Source organism: Lissotriton vulgaris, chromosome 9 (genome assembly GCF_964263255.1).
Source record: "Lissotriton vulgaris chromosome 9, aLisVul1.2, whole genome shotgun sequence".
In the NCBI taxonomy this organism is placed as follows: Eukaryota; Metazoa; Chordata; class Amphibia; order Caudata; family Salamandridae; genus Lissotriton; species Lissotriton vulgaris.
Window position 1 is genome coordinate 152190045 of NC_141697.1, and position 18465 is coordinate 152208509.

At 48.1% G+C, this 18465-nt stretch overlaps 1 protein-coding gene across 1 annotated transcript in view; it reads left to right on the plus strand.

Annotated features, from left to right (window-relative positions):
- LOC147689764 (acyl-coenzyme A thioesterase 1-like) overlaps positions 1 to 18465 on the plus strand; it is a 114439-nt gene that overhangs the window by 54380 nt on the left and 41594 nt on the right. The window lies entirely within an intron of this gene.

Consider the following 18465-nt stretch of genomic DNA (forward strand, 5'->3'; position numbering starts at 1 on the left):
AGGTTGCCATGCTTGCGTCCTGGCTTCTCCCGCCACTAGCTGCCTATATTGTGCATGAGTATCTGCAAGGCGTCTTTGCGTCCCTTTGTCTCTCGTGAGTAAATGTTCCTGCTCTAGCTGTAGTATTTGCGCTTCTAGGGTCTGTACCTCAGTCTGGTTCTTCCTTATAGCCTCCGCCAGTCAACAGTGGGCCCTATCACGAAGCACTACCTTGAGCACCTCCCATAGGACTACTCGGGATTCTACAGATCCCTCGTTCTCTCTCAAGAACACCTTCACGTCGGCTCGGAGTCCCTTCCTAATGTCCGGGTTTTGTAAATCCCAGGCCGAGCGTCGCAGGGTCCCGGGACCCCTCCTCTTTCGTCCACCTGTCTGAATTACTAGGGGGGAGTGGTCAGACACCCCTCGAGCATAGTATTCCGCCGAGTCAGATACTTGCAATGCCTGTCGTGCCATGACGATATAGTCCAGGCGAGAGTAGACTTTGTGTGCCCCGGAGAAGAAGGAGAACGCCTGTGTGTCTGGGTGCAGCCAGCGCCACACATCCAGGAGGCCCAGTATCTCCATAGATTTAGCTAGAGGGGTCTTATTTTGAGATCTATCTCGCTCACCTGTCCGGTCTGCGGAGGAGTTCATCACATCATTAAAATTCCCCCCAAGGATTTGGATCGTGTGCGATGTATTGAGAATTATGTCTGATATCCCCTTCATAGTGTCTGTCTGTAATTTGGGCGGGGCATAGGCTGATATGAGTGTGTACTCCCGTCTTCTCCATTTTTTAAAAAAAATATATATATCCTTTATTGGATTCACAGGAGTAAAGAACACTTGAATTATACATCATGCATTTTTTTGTGTTTTTTCCCGCATCACAAGAATGCCAGTCATGGTCGCGGGACGCAACATATTTTACAGTGGTACAGCGTTGCATACATGTCAACAGAATTACAGTACAAATGTTCCAGCCGTGTCGGCTTTGTGAAGTAGATGACATCAGAATCTCACAACCAGAAAATAAAAAGGAAAACGACAAAGGATATGTGAAACGGGGGCTATGGTCGCCCAACTTGGGGACGTGGTGTGTGTTAAGGAGCTAGGGTGTATCAGTGCATCGGAAGCTCTTGGGTGCCTTCGAGTATGGACTACAGGAGTTCTGCAGGTGTCAGGGAGTGTCATGGGTCGGTATCGGGGGGGGGGGGTGTCGTGCGTGTGGAGTGCTAGGTGGGGTGTCTACATGGTGGTCATGGTGGGGTATCACCAGCCGGCGTCCCAGTGTCTCTATGTAGGGAGTCCAACATCTCGTGCCATAGTGTCGCGATCGGGAACTTTCGCAGTCCCGCCGTTTCCTCATTGTGGAGTGTTATGCTTTCTGCTTGTGCCCAATTGTCTAGGGAGGTGCGCCAGTGGTCCGCTAGGGGTGGGGTGGTACATTTCCAATGTTTCGTTATCAGCCTTTTGGCCGTGAGGAGGCCGAGGTCCCAGAAACGGGAGTGAACCTTATTGTGTTTGGTCCGCTTGAATAGGCCTAGTACGCATGCTTCCCACATATGTGGCACCGGCATGGCAGTGCAGCGCTCTAAAGTTGGTAGCACTGTCTGCCAGTATGTTTGAAGCTGCGGGCAATGCCATAGCATATGTAGCAAGTCCGCACCCTCCAGAGCACATCTCGGGCAGCTGGCTGCGGCGCCCGGGAAATATCGATTTATTTTGTCCGGTGAGAGGTACGCTCGATGCAGTATGTAAAATTGAATCAGCTTAAAACGCGCATTTCGGGGGACGTTCTTGGGGCCTGTTTGTATCATCGCCCATTCTCCATCTGTCCAGTCCCTCCCCCTGTCTGTTGCCCATTTGTCACGTAGCGGCTGTAATGTATGTTGTGTGTGGGACAGCAGCGCTTGGGTTAATCAGTGTACCACGTGTGTGCCATTGCCCATGACATGTAGGTGTTGTATCAGTTGATGAGTGGGTGGTTCCTCAGTAATGCTCCCCCATCGTTGCGTGTATGCCCTGATGATGGAGGCGTGTTGTAGGAATTGCCCAGCTGGGAGACCTGTGTCGCTGGTAAGCGTCAGAAAAGATAGCAGGGTGCCATCCTCGTACAGGTCCGCCATGGTGTCCACCCCTGCACGTGTCCAGTGTTCCAGCGCCACCTCCGTGACAACAGATGTGGATTTGGGGGTACCCAAGAGTGGGAGTGCCGGGGCATATGGTTTGACATGATTGGTTAGTTTTAAGCACCTGGTGTAACATTTGACAGCTACAGCCGCATGCAATTGTGAAGTTTTCCTTGTGGGCTCCAGAGGGTGGAAGAGGGAGTGTATCTGTGTGTGGGACAGCATATTGGTTGTCGAGGCCGTATCCTCTAGGTTTCTCCCCGCGAGCCAGGCAGTCACCCATTGCAGTTGTGCAGCCAGATAGTAAAGCTCTAGATTTGGTACTGCGAGGCCACCGTCACTGACCGGTACGTATAGCTTTTTCAGGGCCACTCTGGGTCTCCCAGTGTTCCATATCAAGTCTCTGACCATGGTTTCCAGCTCCCTGAAAGTGCGTACCTGAACGTATATTGGTATGTTGGCGAAATAATACAGGAGTTTGGGTAGGACGATCATTTTCACCAACGTCACCCTGCTCGGCACATTAAGAGGGAGTGACTTCCAGAAGGAAATCTGGGATCTTATGGACGTTATGGCGCGAGTCAGGTTGCCATCTAGGATATCTTGGGGTGTTCTATACACGTAAATGCCCAGATATTTGAACGTGGTCTGGTGCCATGGCAGTCGCTCGCCCTTTATCGTGGTTTCTGGGTCAGGAGTGTCCGGAGCGAACGCATACGCTCCCGACTTGGCCCAGTTAACTTTGAGGCCAGACATGGACTCGAAGGTCCGGAAGATGTCCGACAGCTCTGGCGGCAGATGAGTGAGGTCTCTGACATACAAGAGCAGGTCGTCCGCATATAGCGACACTATGTGCATGCCGTCCGCCATCGGGATGCCCCAGTCCGTGCCATTGGTGCTCAATACCTCGGCCAGGGGTTCTATAGCCAATGAAAAGAGCAGCGGGGACAGCGGGCAGCCTTGTCTGGTACCGCGTCGGACTCTGATGGGGTTGGACAGCAGCTTGCCCGTGCGGACTCGCACTTCTGGGTGTCTGTACAGCAGTCCGACTAGCTCAATGCAGTCGTCTCCGAGCTCGAATTTGCGCAACACTGACAGCAGGTAAGGCCATTCTACCGAGTCGAATGCCTTCTCAAGGTCCAGAACCAGACAGCCCGATCTTGGCCATTCCTGCACCGCATAGGTCTGCATCCGGAACAGCCTGCATATGTTTTGGGAGGTACATCTGGCCGGCACGAAGCCGTTCTGGTCAGCGCGTATCAGGGCGGGCACCAGGGTTGCCAGGCGCCTAGCCAGAGTCGACGACAGGATCTTATAGTCTGTGTTCAGCAGCGCCAGTGGCCTGTACGACCCCAGTGACAAGCCATCTCGGCCCGGTTTGAGAAGGGACACCAGCGTCGCCTCATTCATTGACCGGGGCAAAGCCGAGTCTTCCAGCGCTGCCGTGTACACCCTGAGTAGCTCTGGGATCAGGATGTCGGAGCAGGCCTTATAATACTCCGCTGGTAGCCCATGCCCATGCCTTATAATACTCCGCTGGTAGCCCATGCCAGGTTTGTCTCCAGTGTGGTGCGTTCGGGCTGAGTGGGCTGTGTAATTGATGTGTTTCAGCCTATCGAGTAGTCTATTGTGTTCCGTCTGTGCCTCTAGTAAGTCAGTGTTGGCACCAGTGGCAGCCGTCAGCTCCGCCTGTAGCAAAGTTGACTCTGAGCGTCTGAGGTCCGCCTCTAGCCGTGTCTGTGAATAGGCCTGGGTGCCCAGGCAGTGCCCCCTGAGAACCACCTTAAACGCATCCCATTCAATTAGCGGCGTCGATGCCGTGCCAGCATTGTCGTCAAAGTATCGCGCTGTTTGTGTGCTAATAGAGCTTGGAAATGGGCCATCAAGTAGCAAATCAGGCTGTAGGCGCCATGTGGGTATCGGGGGTCGTGGCTGCTCCCATGTCAGGTCCAATAGATGTGGGTTGTGGTCAGAGTGCGTGCGGCCCATGTAACAAGAGTCAGTGACGAGTGGTAGGATCTCGCTGGACACCATGTACCTGTCGAGGCGCACATGTAGGGCGTGGGCTCCCAAGTAATATGAGTAGTGTCTGGTATATGGATTACGGTTGCGCCATGCATCATGCAGATCCCATTGCGTGGACCACGCTTGTAGCGCACTTGCAGTGTTGTGTGCCATTGAGGTGGGTGGCGGAGGGTGTGAGTGATCTAGGGCAAGATTAAGTGTGCTGTTGTAGTCCCCACCAAGCACCCAAGGGACTCCATGCCAGGGGGCCAGTGTGTTTGACAGCCGATCAAGGAAGTCCGCTAGTCCAGTGTTGGGTGCGTACACCGACACCAGTACCAGTGGAGTCCCGTCAAGTGTGCCGTGGATCGCGGTGTATCTCCCCTCGGGATCTATGTGTGCATCCCGTGTCATCCATGGAATGCCCGGCCATACCCACACCAGCGTCCCTTTAGCATAGGAGGAGTGGCCTGTGGCTTACAGCTGCCCGCGCCATCTGCGTCTCAGTGTGGGTATTTCCGTGGCGCTTAGGTGTGTCTCTTGGAGGAGTGCGATTTGGACATGGTGGCGTTTGAGGTATGAGTAAATTTGGTAGCGGCGCGCCGGTGTATGTATACCTCTCACATTCCACGTACATATCTTAATGGTAGACATTACAGTGTTTTAACAGGCCCCACCCTCCAGGTCCTCCCACTCCTCCCCGAGCGTCCCATGGTCATTATCGGATAGGGGTCCCCAGCAAACGTACAGGTACTTATAATTACACACCACTTTGTTAAGATCAAGGGAGGGGAGGAGAACATGATTATCAGAACATTAAGCCATTGAACAGTATGAACATTCAAAATACCAAAAGGTCGGATGCGGAACGTGCATCCGTCCATACTCTCTAGGAGAGCAACAAAGTTTAAGTCTAGGGGGGGTGTTTGTGCTTCGTGCACAGTGTTAGAAGGTTCGAGTTCGCAAAGTTATGGTGTGAGGGCCTGCCTTCCTCCCGGGAAGGGCGTGCCAGCCTGTGCCGCCTTTGCATGCAGGGGGCCCCATTAGCACATGTAGGAAGTGTCATACGTTACGTGTCCCAGTCGATCCGCTGCCGGGCGAGGTGCCTCTGGAACCGGGCGTCTGTCCAACGTGGGCACCCAGTGTTCTCATGTAGGTCGTTGTCTGCTGGGGGGGGTGTTTAGCGTGGGTTGATCGCGCTGCCGATCGCCAGTGGCAGGGAGCGTTGTCTTTAGCGGTGCGTGCCCCCCGCTGTTGTTGCGTTGTTTGTCTGACTGTGTGTACCGTTGGGTCCGGTGCAGCAGTTCTTGGCGATGTCTCTGAGGGGAACTGGTCCCCCGGCGTTGTTAGCCGATGTAGTCCGCCGTTTGCGGAGTGACGTCCGGTTGGCCTCCTGATGTTTGTGAGTCCGGCATGCCATAAACTGCCTCATCGTCACTGGGGATATCCTGCGCACTGCCGCTCGCCGCATCACTCAGCGCAGGGGATCTGCTGAGCTCCATTACGAGGCGTAGGGCGTCATGTTTCTCTAGTCGTGCGGTGTCCGCTGGGGGGGGATTCCTCGTTTTGCTCTGCGCGCCTGTCTGCGCCCGCTGGCGTGTCCTGCGCTTCCGTCTGTTGCCCCTGAATTGTTTCCTTGATGTGGGGCCCGTGGTTGGTCTGGGAATCGTGTCCACACCGCTGTCCATCCAGTCTTCCACATCTTTTGGTTCAGTGAAGAAGTGAGTGCGTTCTCCAGCCACCACCCTCAATTTCGCGGGGAACAGCAGCGAGTATTGCAAACCCAGTTGCCTCAGCCATTTCTTCACCTTGAGGAAGGAGTGTCTCTGCCGCTGTACCTGACTGTGTAGTCCGGGAAGAACATTATAATCGCATTTTCTATTCGGACCTCGTGGAGCTTGCGCGTTTCACGCAGGATGGAGTCTCTGTCTCGGTAGTTCATTATGCGGAGCAACATGGGCCTCGGGTTGGAGCCCGTCGCAAGAGGTTTGGTGGGGACCCTGTGCGCTCGCTCTATCACGAATCAAAATATCGTCAATATAGTGACATATCTGAATTTGCGGATGTACGGGTACTTCAGATAAATGTTCCGCCACCAGCCGGTGACAAATCGTAGGACTGTGTACATAGCCTTGGGGAAGACTTCTAAACGTCATTTGACGTCCATTCCATGTAAAACTGAATTGTTCCTGACACTCAGGGGCAATCGGGATTGAAAAGAAAGCATCGGCAATATCAATAGACGCATACCATGTTCCTGGATGCTTCTGAATTCTCTCAATTAAAGTAATTATGTCTGGTACTGCAACAGTCAAAGGGGGTGTATGTTTATTCAATTTGCGGTAATCAACAGTCATGCGCCAAGAATTATCACTCTTACGCACGGGCCAAACGGGATTATTCCAAGCAGAAGTAACCGGAGTTTTAACTCCGGCATCCACCAAATCTTGAATTGTAGCACTAATTTCTTCATGGCCACCTGGGATACGATATTGCTTTTGGGAAACAACCTGTGTAGCCTGGGGAATTTTTATAGGGGGCATTCTTAAGCGACCAACTCGTACAGGTCTGGATGATATATAACTTTTACTTCCAAATTGATAACAGCCGTCATCTAAATGCAATGTCATTCCTTTCAAAATATCAATTCCAATTATGTATTCCAGAAGTGGCACAACTAAAACAGAATATTCTTTTCGGGGAATTCTACCTATTCTCATTTCAAGTGTAGTTTGCACTGCGGGGGTTTCCTTTCCACCTAAACCAGTAATTGTGAAAAATTGGCCTTTAAATTTCTTTGATTTTCCATGAATAAGAGTGGCCTCCGCTCCTGTATCTACCAATGCTCGGGCCATTTGGATATTACGATGTTTCCAAAAAATTTCAATATCTACATAGGTTCTATTATCTTTGTGAGCCCACCTGCGTACTGGAGCTTGACCTATTTCCTAGTCATTTTTACTGCGTTCTGATAACCAGGACAAATCAGGGTAAATGCTCTCATATTTCTTGGACGATAAAATGTCATGTTCATATCCATCTCCATTACGAAATGGATTCCTGTCATCTGCATGGTATTATGAATTTCGATCGGAAAGTCTGTGTCAATCCTCTCTTCTCATCTCAGGGGACTGATCCCTTTCATCTCTATATCTGCTGTTAACCCGGTCATCTCTCCCCCTTTCTCTTTCCCCCTCTCGCCCTCTCTCTTGTTCACGCCGAGGGGACACATCACGTTCATGCCGTCGTCCATCACGACGATCAGAATCATCACGACGTCTATCGTCTCCACTGTCATCAGAATAGTCACGATCACAATCATTCTTTCGCACACGTCGAGCACCCTCCTTTCGATCGAAACCACGCTTGCGAAACATGTCCCACAAGGGATTATTAGGTTCACCATCAATGTCCTCCTTTTTTACACCATCAGCCAACAGCAAGAAACATATCACGTCTAGAGAATTTATAATCTCCAGCAGTACGACCCTCAGGTCTGGACTGCCTTTCAGGTTTAAACCAGTCACCCAACTCACCAAGATGACGGACAGATTCAAGCACCATAGACAAAGCATTGCCAGTTTGATTGATTAACAAAGTCATCATTACTTGCTTATAAGCAACAGGGGAAGAACGGATAATGCGATTACGCACAGAAGATGTTAACAAACCGTCCAACAATCTGTCAGCTGAACTCAGAAAAATCACAGTTTTCATCACCTCCTCTTTCAGCCGTTGCGCCGCATCACGCAAGGTGTACCACGGCTTGTCATTCACAGGCCAATCAGATTCAGTAGGGTATTTATGATTACAGCCATCAGTCGCTAACTGGAGCAGACTAATTTGACCGACACCATTATAATTCCGGAAATGATCTTGAACAGTAGAATCGGAACTCAAAGAACAAAATTTCAAGGCATCTCCAGCATCTAACATGATACCTGCAGTGCCTAACTCATAAAGGCGCACCATCCACGTAAGCAAGGCCTCACCAGGCCGTTGTCGAAATCGTTGCAAAATGTCACTAACTTCCTGTTGTGTAAAATCTTCCAAACTATCCAAAGGAGTACCATTTGGATTACCAGGAGCTTGTTGCAATTTTTGTCGGAAAACCGGATGCGCAGAAACCTCAGGACGAGCATCCGAAGAAGCCCGATCAATAGACTTAGAGGAACAATCAGAATGAGAAACGTCATTAGAATGGGAAGAGCGACCACGGTCGCTGGAATTATCATGTTTGTTACAAGAAGTAGATTTACAGTCACGTCCGGAGCGAGAAAACTCGCGCCTGTCAGACTCCTCAGCCGAGGAGCCAGAATCATTTAGAGTCCCAGATATTACCGTCCCATTCATCGGGATTCCAGTCCAGTCCGGCTTTCGCTACGACCAGACGCACCTTCTGTTTACAAACTCGACCACGACGATTCTTATATTTGTATTTCGCAATTCGAACTGCAGCCCTTTCGGCTATTGTCTGATAAGTTTCAAGTTTGTCGGCAAGCAATTTATTTTGACATCGTAAAAGAGTATGAGCATTTTGCACTTCAACAAACTTCTCTTCCATATCCACATATTGTTTCTGCAATTTAAAAAAATTTCTCATGTACAATCCTGTACGCAGTTAAAACAATCCAACCTCTGCGTCCCAAAATAGGAAGCTCCTCACCCTTCACTACCGGCGCTTTCTGCAAACAAGCAATCACATTAGCCGGCTCCGCCAGCTCCAAACAAGAACTCCAATTTTCACTCAAACCAGTAGAATCGGCCCACTCTCGGGCCAAAGCCTCGTAAGGCGATGATTCCCAGCCGGGAATTTCAATAGGCAACTTAAAAGTAGATTTCGACCTCCGCAAAAACATTTTGACAAACCAAAAAGATATATACAATTATAAACAAATAATATACAAAATAAACTTCGTACGAGCCGAGTGCAAACCAACAAGATAGAAACAATACAGCGCACACAGGCTTCGTAAACAGTTTGTGACGCCAGATGTAACGACCGGATTTTCGGACCAGATAGAATCAGCTCACCAAGACACCACCAACCCAGCCGAAACGTAACCACCTCCCTCCTTAGGACCTATTTACAACAGGTATCTATGTTTCCTACCCAAGGATGGGGAATTAGCAATATACATGCTTAGATCTTCTAAAATACCACACTCATACAATATAGTCTCGCGGCCACACGGGCCCAGACTAATCTACCCTAGGGCAGTTCTGATTACTTACCATTACACACTGGCTGCAACCAGTGCTCTCGCAAGCCACAATCCTGTGGGTATACACACCAGTATCCCCCTGGTGCTCTCACTTTCCTACAAGCCACAATCCTGTGGGTATACACACCAGTCTCCCCCCTGGTGCTCTCATTAATGCTCAAGCCACAATCCTGTAGGTATACACACCGGTATCCCCCCTGGTGCTCTCATTAACGCCGCCTACAGACTGACTGACTCACTGCCTCATGCTTTCGCTAATATGGAAGCTTGTCCCTTCATGGAAAGTTACGGCCAGTAACCTGCCGCCCACCAAATTCTTGTACCTCCCCGTACCAAGGACACGTTCTCACGTTCTCAGCCGGCCGGTCTGATGTTATGTCTTCGACACGGAGAAAAATACAGTCTTTCGATAAGGGCCAGCCTGAGCCGGTTCTCTCCAAGCGAACAACACCTCATAACTAAAACATTACATTTGACCTAGAAGCATCTCAAGCTGCAGGGGCAGAAAGAAAGATGGAGTCTCTCCCGTTTGAGGCCTACAAGGCCTGAAATAAGCATAACTCCATGGGAAGTATACTAACACTCTTACAAAAGGACGGATTATCACTAATACTAATGAATCTATCCCTTAACATGGGTTTAGAAGCCCTGATCTAAGGAAAAGGGTACAGGATTGTGTCAAACGCCTTGTGAATAGGCACTATTTACGGTTCTAATCCTTCTATTAGAATGATAGCAGACTAAAGTCACCTCCAATCACCTTCCCTCAAGAAAGGGCCGGAAAAGTCGGTCAGAAAAGGCCTCCACTATTATTGTTGAGCCAATGATGAAACTGCACTAGGCTGTCAGGGGATTCAGTCCAGAGAAGGAAAATATTGTCTATATAACGCTTCCACAAGGCGATGCCATTGTGGAAAGGGTTAGATGAATCGAGGATGCAAGATGTCTCTAGATTGTCCATGTACAGGATAGCCAGATTCGGGGCAAAAATAGCTCCCATGGAGGTACCCCGTACCTGGCCATAGAATTGACCCTCAAAAAGGAAAAAGTTTTTTGTGAGGCAAATCTCAAGAAGTTGGAGAATAAAAATGGATGGCACATTTTGAGGGCGTGGGCGTGTCTCTAGGTTTTTCTCAATGACCCGAAGGGACTCGAACTGGGGAATGTTGGTGTAGAGTGATTCAACATCCAAAGTACACATAGTGTTGGATGTGGGATCAAACGGGTGGTCCTCGATGAGATTGATCATGGCCATGCTGTCCCTGATTTAACATGTCTCAGGGACAAATGGTTTTATGAAAAAGTCTATGTAGTGTCCCAGGGGTACCAGTATAGAACCACATCCAGATACGATGGGGCGACCGGGGGGGGGGGGGGGGGGATTCATGGTTTTTGTGAATTTTAGGGAGACAGTAAATGACCGGTATCCGTGGAGATTTAACGTTGAGGAATTCGTATTCCTTTTTGGAAAGGAAACCAGAGTCGAGTGCATCAGTGGTAACTTGTGAGATAAGTTTCTGAATCTCACTGGTGGGGTTGCCTGGCAATTTACAATAATGTTCAGTGTTACTGAGTTGGCGTTGTATTTCTCTTATGTACTTATCCCGGTCTTGGATCACTATGCCTCCACCTTTGTCAGCCGGTTTTATAACAAGTGACTGATTGTTTTTGAGGGTAGTAGATATGGCTTTTTTCTCGTGTATAGTGATGTTGTAAGGTACAAAGGTCCTCTTACTTTCAAGGTCGGTCAAGTCATTGAGGACCAACTTTTCGAAGGTAGGGATTTCTGGGGTATCATTCCTGCAGTGGGGGAGAATTTAGAAGGTGGTTTGAAAGGCGTGTTAAAGTGCTTGGGTGGAGAGGGATTGAGAACAAAAAAACTTTGTAGACGTATTTTTCTGAAAAATCTTAGGAGTTCTGTTTGGGCATCCAAAAAGTTGGGCCGTATCGTAGGGACAAAGGATAAGCCTTTGTTGAGAAGTGATACCTCGTCAGCCGATAAGGTATGTTGGGTAAGGTTGAAAATTGGTAGGAGACCATTCTCTTGAACAGGGACCATATCTGTTCCTGTGAGGTCGGGTGTTCCTACCAGCGGTAGTGTTGGCGACGAGTGAACCGTTCGCCTGGTGGGTTGGGTGGGTTGGGCCATCTCTGTGATTGCTTTCCTTTTCCAGGCCCCTGTGGTTCTGATTGTCCACGGCCTCTCCCTAAATAATTCCTATGTGAAGGACCTGGGCTGTCGCCTTGATCTGACAGATGAGTCGGCAGAGCTGTCGGTGAAACTTACAAACTGTTGTATCTGCCCCAAGGCCTCTGGTTTTGTGGGACATTATAGGGGCTGTTGGTATAAAAGTCTTTAGAGAGGTAAGGATATGCTCTTTCCTGACTGAAACCTTTTATGTCCTTTCGGGCTTTGATTTGTTTTTTGTTTAATTCGAATTTGTGAAAGTCTTCAATGGTTTTTTGTATTTGTTCCAGAAGTTTTTTAGATTCTGTATTGGTGTTTTTATCTTTGATTTGTTTTTCTAGGTCACAAATTTCTGTATTTAATTTGTTAAGCTCCTCGGTGGCAATATCTATCCCGAGGACCATCCAATGTCGAGAACAGGTGGTACTGAATCCGTTTAGATATTAGGGGTTGCTAGTAAATACCCCAGGGATATTACGTACTTGCAGGCCTACAGGGGTTATGTTGGCTTTTAAGTAGTCAGTCAATAGTTTAATCATAAGTATTAACCGTACCTCTTTTTTCTTAAGTTTTTCTAGGTCATCAACCAACGTGGGGCTAGTTTCTGAGGGGGTTTCAGCAGAGTCTGACAGAAGAGAGGGACCTCCCAGAATGTTATTAATATATTCAAGATTGTAGAGGGGGGTGTGGGGGGTCAGACATGCCTAGCAGGGAAGTGTTTGTGAAGTCAAAACTATTGTGGGGGCAGACAAGGGGGAACAGGGGGGAATACGGGGTGTACCCACTTGAGGAAGGGGTGAGGATTATCACAATCCCTTGCAATCCGGCGATTGCGCTTATTGCTGTTACAAAAAACAAGGGGACCCAAAAGGTATAGTATAGGGACCTTGGGCAGTATCATGTTATAGAGAACAATGGTCCCTATTTTCAGAGGAAGCATCACTTATATACAATAATCATACTCTAAATAGGTAGTATGTCTTTTGTCCAGCCGGACAAGAATTTTTTTTACAAATATATATAAAATTAAATTGTTAGAAACATTCAATGACAAGTGGGCACAGCCGTGACCCACGAAACAGTGAGACAACAAAATGAAGCACAGAATGGCCAAAGGGCCAAGTTAAATACGTCTGTACACTCCTATTTAAAAGTTTTAACAGACTAAGATCATTTTCTTATACACCATTGCACATTACAATATTGCATAGTCCTATTGCATATGGCGTTTTTTGGTGTCGACGACGTTTCGATGCCACCACTAGATACTGGGCATCATCCTCAGGACAACATAATTTTTCATTGTTGTCTTTATGAATTTACAATTGCACTATGCCTAAATCGCATTACTGTACAATTACATGACACAGGGGAGAAATTGGGAAAGAAACAAAAAGGAACATGAATTAGAAAACATGAATCCTGTTAGGCATGTAAAAATTTGACTTTTGTGAGTTTAAAATCGCCGAGATGTGTGGAACAACGAGTGAGGGGAAGGTTTGGCGTGACTGAGTGCCTTTTGTGCGTGGTCAAAGCGGTGAGACCACTCTTTGCCGATCAATCTATACAGATTACACTGTGATAAAGTGAAAGGGAGGACGGCGCAGTGATTGGTATTGTACGGCTGCTGAGAGACCACATCTGGATTGGTCATGCATTAATTTAAATGCGGTTGCAATCTAGTGTCGTGACGTGAACACTTATGCGTGAGGCGCAGCAGTCAGTGTGTTTAAACAATGACAGGACCACAATCACAGGGTTCATGCATTAGATCGTGTGAGCATGAAGGTGGTAATGAAATGAAAAAGTGGATAAAAACGGAGCTGTGATTGGTAGGACACATTCGATAAAGCATGTGTCAAGAACAGAAAGCTGATGATGTCTCCTGCCGTGATTAGAGCACTAGTAATTATGGCGCAATGGTCGGTGTGACGACATAGAAAAGGGATCATGCAATAATATCGAGCTGACACAAGGTCGAAGGCTAATTAGGACGTGAAGTAGGTTTTAAGACGGGCTTGTGAGAGGATACCTGCTAGTTGGATCAGAAGCGGGCGCGATAGCTCGGGGTCACAAGGGGCGGTTAGCCAGCTGATAGGGATCTAGAAGCGAAGGAAGGACAGAATTACTATTACTCAAGCCTCGTCACAATGGCTTGCCATGTCTCCCTCCTTTCTTACAGAAATTATGCCTGTTCAGTTTATCTGTGGTGTTTGCCCCAGACTTCCCAGGCTGCTTACTGCTAACCATGTGAGTAGCTGCTGACGTTAACGAGGGAAATCTCCCTGTTGCAACTTAAACTTATACACCGCCTACCTTAATGCGCTACGTTGTAAGCGATGAAGTACCTAACTTATATCATTTCCCTTGAAAAGATACAATAAACCGCATCGGTCATGAGAACCATCAATAGCACACAGTTTTAACATGGACATACTGCCAAGTGAGAATGGCTCTACACAGCCATAAGACCAGAGATACTCATGCATTAAACCCACAGATACTCCTTTGAGATATGCTAAACTGCCCCAAAATCTGCTTCCCCCTGTTCCTGAACTGGGAAACTGTTGCCTGGAGGTATAACCCCTCCACCCCTGAAACTCTCAATGATATCAGCTGGCTGAAGCTGCGACTAAATGCATTACATTTGTTTGCCCAGGCCTGTTGAAAGTACATTTTATATCTGTATTTGGAGTCTGGGGGATCTTGAGGTGGGTAGGGGGACTAATACCTGCATTCGAAGAACCAGCTTATTGTTTTAACCAATGTATGATACATGTGCTGCAGAAAATGGCCCTTCAGATCTGACTCTATCCAATTAAAGCATAAACCTGTGGCTTTTGCCTAAGAAACCTGTATGTATGTGCCACACATGACATGTATTTAAGCGCACCATCACACTGAAAGGTCTGTTGGCTCTGAGTAACAGATGTCTGTTGATACTCAACTTAACGGTAGTCATATTATCGACCTAAGGAGGCTGACAGGCTAGGTGAACCTGCTGGGAGCTGCACCTGTGACCATAGGTAAAAGATGGTCCCCCACCCGGAGTGCAATAATCCTAATGCTTCCATCTTTCTAAAGCAAGGAATACCCCCACGTGCAGCGCTCAATACCCCCGAATCATAATTGTTTGCACTGGCAAGGTTAGCTCAGGTGATTGTTCCTTTGAAACATGTATGGGGCATACTTCACCCTTAAAGAAATGCCTACTATCTTGAAGGAGGTGATGCACGTTTGAACTAGCAGCTACCAATTTACTTACGCCTGCATATACTAGGCTCAGAACAGAGCGCACTTGCTCTGCAATCCCCTGGATTCTTGCCTGGCATTCCCATATGCCCTGATATACCCAAGGCAATGCTTCAATTTTGACATGATGGGACTATGGAAGAGCTGTAATGTGTCTTCGCCTACACTGGGCACCCAACGGACAAGTTGGCCTTGACGAACCTTGTGTTCTGGTGCCAGATTTGGAAAGAGCCTTGCCTTCACTTGCCGCCCCCTGGGGAAACACAATGCCTGTGCACTGGCCGCAATGCAGTGATGCCATTGTGTAGCATCGAGCGCTTGGTCAAATTCAGTTGACAACTCCAGCTACTTAAACCTACACCTTGGCAATAGTGCTTCCAACAAACATACACCTGAGCCCGACTGCTCACTTTCCCACCTAGAATGCCTCCTCACTGGCAGCATGCCAGAGGTCTGATTCCGCCTGGTGCCATGGGGTGAATATTTAGGCATAACTCCTTAGATAAATGAGAATGCCTCAAACTGTTGGCATCCTAGAAGACATGGAATGCTTTGTAGTATCACCAGCAGGGTAAAGTGAACCGCTCGCCCCTAACAACACCAACAACTGCACCCAACCGAAACAAACTGCTCCGCAGTCCACAGCGCCACCCCGTGCCTATTCGTGTTCAAGGATCTCTGTATGTCCTAATTAAAAGGAACTGACTACAACGTTAACGCTATTTCATCGAAACGTTCAACATTTTGAGCAACTAAGCAATGCTGCTTTAAAGTATTGCTGTGTTATTCCACTAACGAAAGCAAGAACCATCTATGGTCTACATCACAAAAAGTTTGCAACTCCTTACGAGGGGTTGGGGGGATGGAGGGGGCAGATAAAACACAAGATACCACATTGTAGATAGCATAATTAGCATACACCTATTCAGTTGAGCCATCTGCAGGTTTAAAAATATTTTGTCGTGCCACCCTGTGGCCTAATCCTTCCCACCCGAGCACTTGCTCTGTCTTTGTCATTGGATTAACACATTTAGGCTGAAATCTAGGCTTAGCGTAGCGTGCTGCATACTTCAGCCTCGTCTGTCATTGCCTCCATATATATAATCAACCCGTAACTTTACCTACAGCAAGCCAGGGCCCTTGACATTGTCAATGGTAGCAAGTTCTATAAAGTAACTATGTATCCCAGTACCCCCACTAAGGGCAACCCCTTGATCTAAACCCCACACAAACCCCCAGCCCACACAAACAAGTTATTTCGCGTATATGAGCTTACCAACCTTACAAGGCAAAACCCACCCCATTTCATGGGGAGCAGTTCACTGTGTCAGCTTTTGGCCCCCTTGTAACCCCCTGTCTGCAGCGTCGGATTGGTAACGAGGGCATTCGGGCAATGCCCGAGGGGCCGGTGTCCGAGTTCCTGTTGTGGGCTGCTTTTTTTTAGCAATCTGGGGGCCGGTGTGGGCGCTGTCTCTATTGTTCGAACAGCCAGCGGCCCAGTGGGTGTCTGAGTGGCCTTTCTATAGGCAGATGGGCGCTCATTACCTCCTGTTTAGCAACAGGTATTACTCCCTTTGTCTCGCTGGCCGGCCCATTAATGTGGGCACATAATGAGCGGGGGCAGGGGGCCTGAGTAGAAGTGGCCTCACTTGTTTCCAGGGGTGTTTCAGCAGTGTAAACTAACGAGTGCATTTCCCCCCACCCTTGCTTTTTAATAAGATTACACCGAAGCAGTAATTTGAGGAAAGGCATAATGCAAATGTGGGCTGATATTTTTCTGCGTGCCCGTGGCGATTTTAAATCCCAATCCAACCCTGCCTGTCTGCCAGTAGATGACGTGTCCAGGAGCACCAGTAAGGCCCAGCCAGAAATATCTTTCCCCCCTGAGTTCGCCACAGGTGCGTCCACCCCTCCCTATAACAGAGGAGAGTGGGAGACTTCTATTAAATATGTAATCATGAGAGTGTATTTCCTGGGTGACGTCTATTGAAGGATTGAGCTGGCCCCAGTCTGCACCAGGTTTTTAATCAAACTGTGAATCCGAACAGTGCTGTCTGGATGTGCCTGTGCAGCAAGGCGAAATGACCAACAACCCACTGTGTCTGCGGTGCCTGATTGCCTCAACGTTCGACCAACGCACAACAAAGATGCGATCTGTAGCCTCCCAGCTCAATGGGCCTCAATGGGATGTTATGTGAAAGAAATAGAGCAATAGCTCATCAAAACGAAACAGCCGGTGCCCATGACTGAAACCAGTTTCTGCGAATTTCAGTCACATACCCTCAGCAACCCTCTCTGTTCTCGTTCCTCAGCATATGTCTCAGACAACAGGAAAGGATCTGACAGCACACGTACACCCATTGTAAGAAAATTATACAAACACTGGTCACTGGGATGGAGCCCCACCCACCCTTCCCTGTGTGCTTACAGACCCCTTAACAAAAGATACAGAACGGGAGGTTAAAGTTCTACCTGGAGCGGTTCACGGCAACACACACATAGAAACGCCCAACCTAGTGCAAAACAAAATCCTTATTGGAAAGCGCTACAATGCACATGGGGATAGGCACTCTCGAGTTTATGTTGTTTGCTGGGCGGCACACCAAACACAGGGCACAGGTTGGTCGGGTATTTCTTTTATTATCATTTCGTACAGCTGCTCGTCAGCACGTCCTTCCTCGTCCCTGTCCTGGTCATTGTCTGTCTTCTTCCTGTCCCCTCACCGGATCTGGTGTCCGGTGACGACCTGGTCACTCTCCCTCAGGACCCACAGGGTCCTAACGCCCTACTGTCGGTCACCCACCCTATCAGGTCACGACATCTCCCCCCTTGTTGCAAACAAATGTTCATGACACATTTATCATAACCACTGTCGCCCACCATTGACCGTCCTCATTCACAGTTACATTGATGAAGGGGAAAGAACGAAAGAGAGAGAGAGAGAGAGAGAAACCTGCTCACTTTATCTCTCTTCAAACAAATTGTCTCTGTGATTTCTTGCATGTTCTTCTCAGCCTTGCTTCATCTTCCTTTATTTGTCCTCTATCTCCTCCGTTATTCTTGCTGCCTGTTCCGTTGATGCTTCTTCTTTTTTCAGTCTTCAGCTCCTTTAAGTGTGAGCAGTTTCTCGTCATGTCATGTTGACCTGCTGCTGCTGTAATCATTGGTCCTTTTACAGGGCACAAGTCCTAAAAAAAGAAGTGGGGGGACTCTCCAAGGTAGGTGTGGTCACAGGAAGTGACATCACGACAGGAAGTGACACCACAACAGGAAGTGACATCACAACAGGAATTGACATCACATGTAAGGCAGATCTATCATTTGCATATAATGCAAGATTTAACAATTGAAGCTGCTTGGTACTTAAGCCTGTGACTTAAGGTCCCTGTATGGAGGAATTAGCAGCCCAAATGTGGATGAAGTTTGGCGAAGGTGACATCAACACATTTTCAAAACACTACAGGAAAGTTTGACTGCAAGATTTTGTATACATTACAGGTTCCCAGAGAGGCTGCTTCCCACACTCGACAATGACTATTACACACAGTAGGGCTCCATATTCACGTTATTCTATTGATGAGTGTTATATGTTATCTCCTCACCTATTGTAAACTAGCGGCTCTGTATTACATAGTTTTGTCCCAGCTGCCTCTCTCTAGCTGTGGCTAGATTTATTTATTTT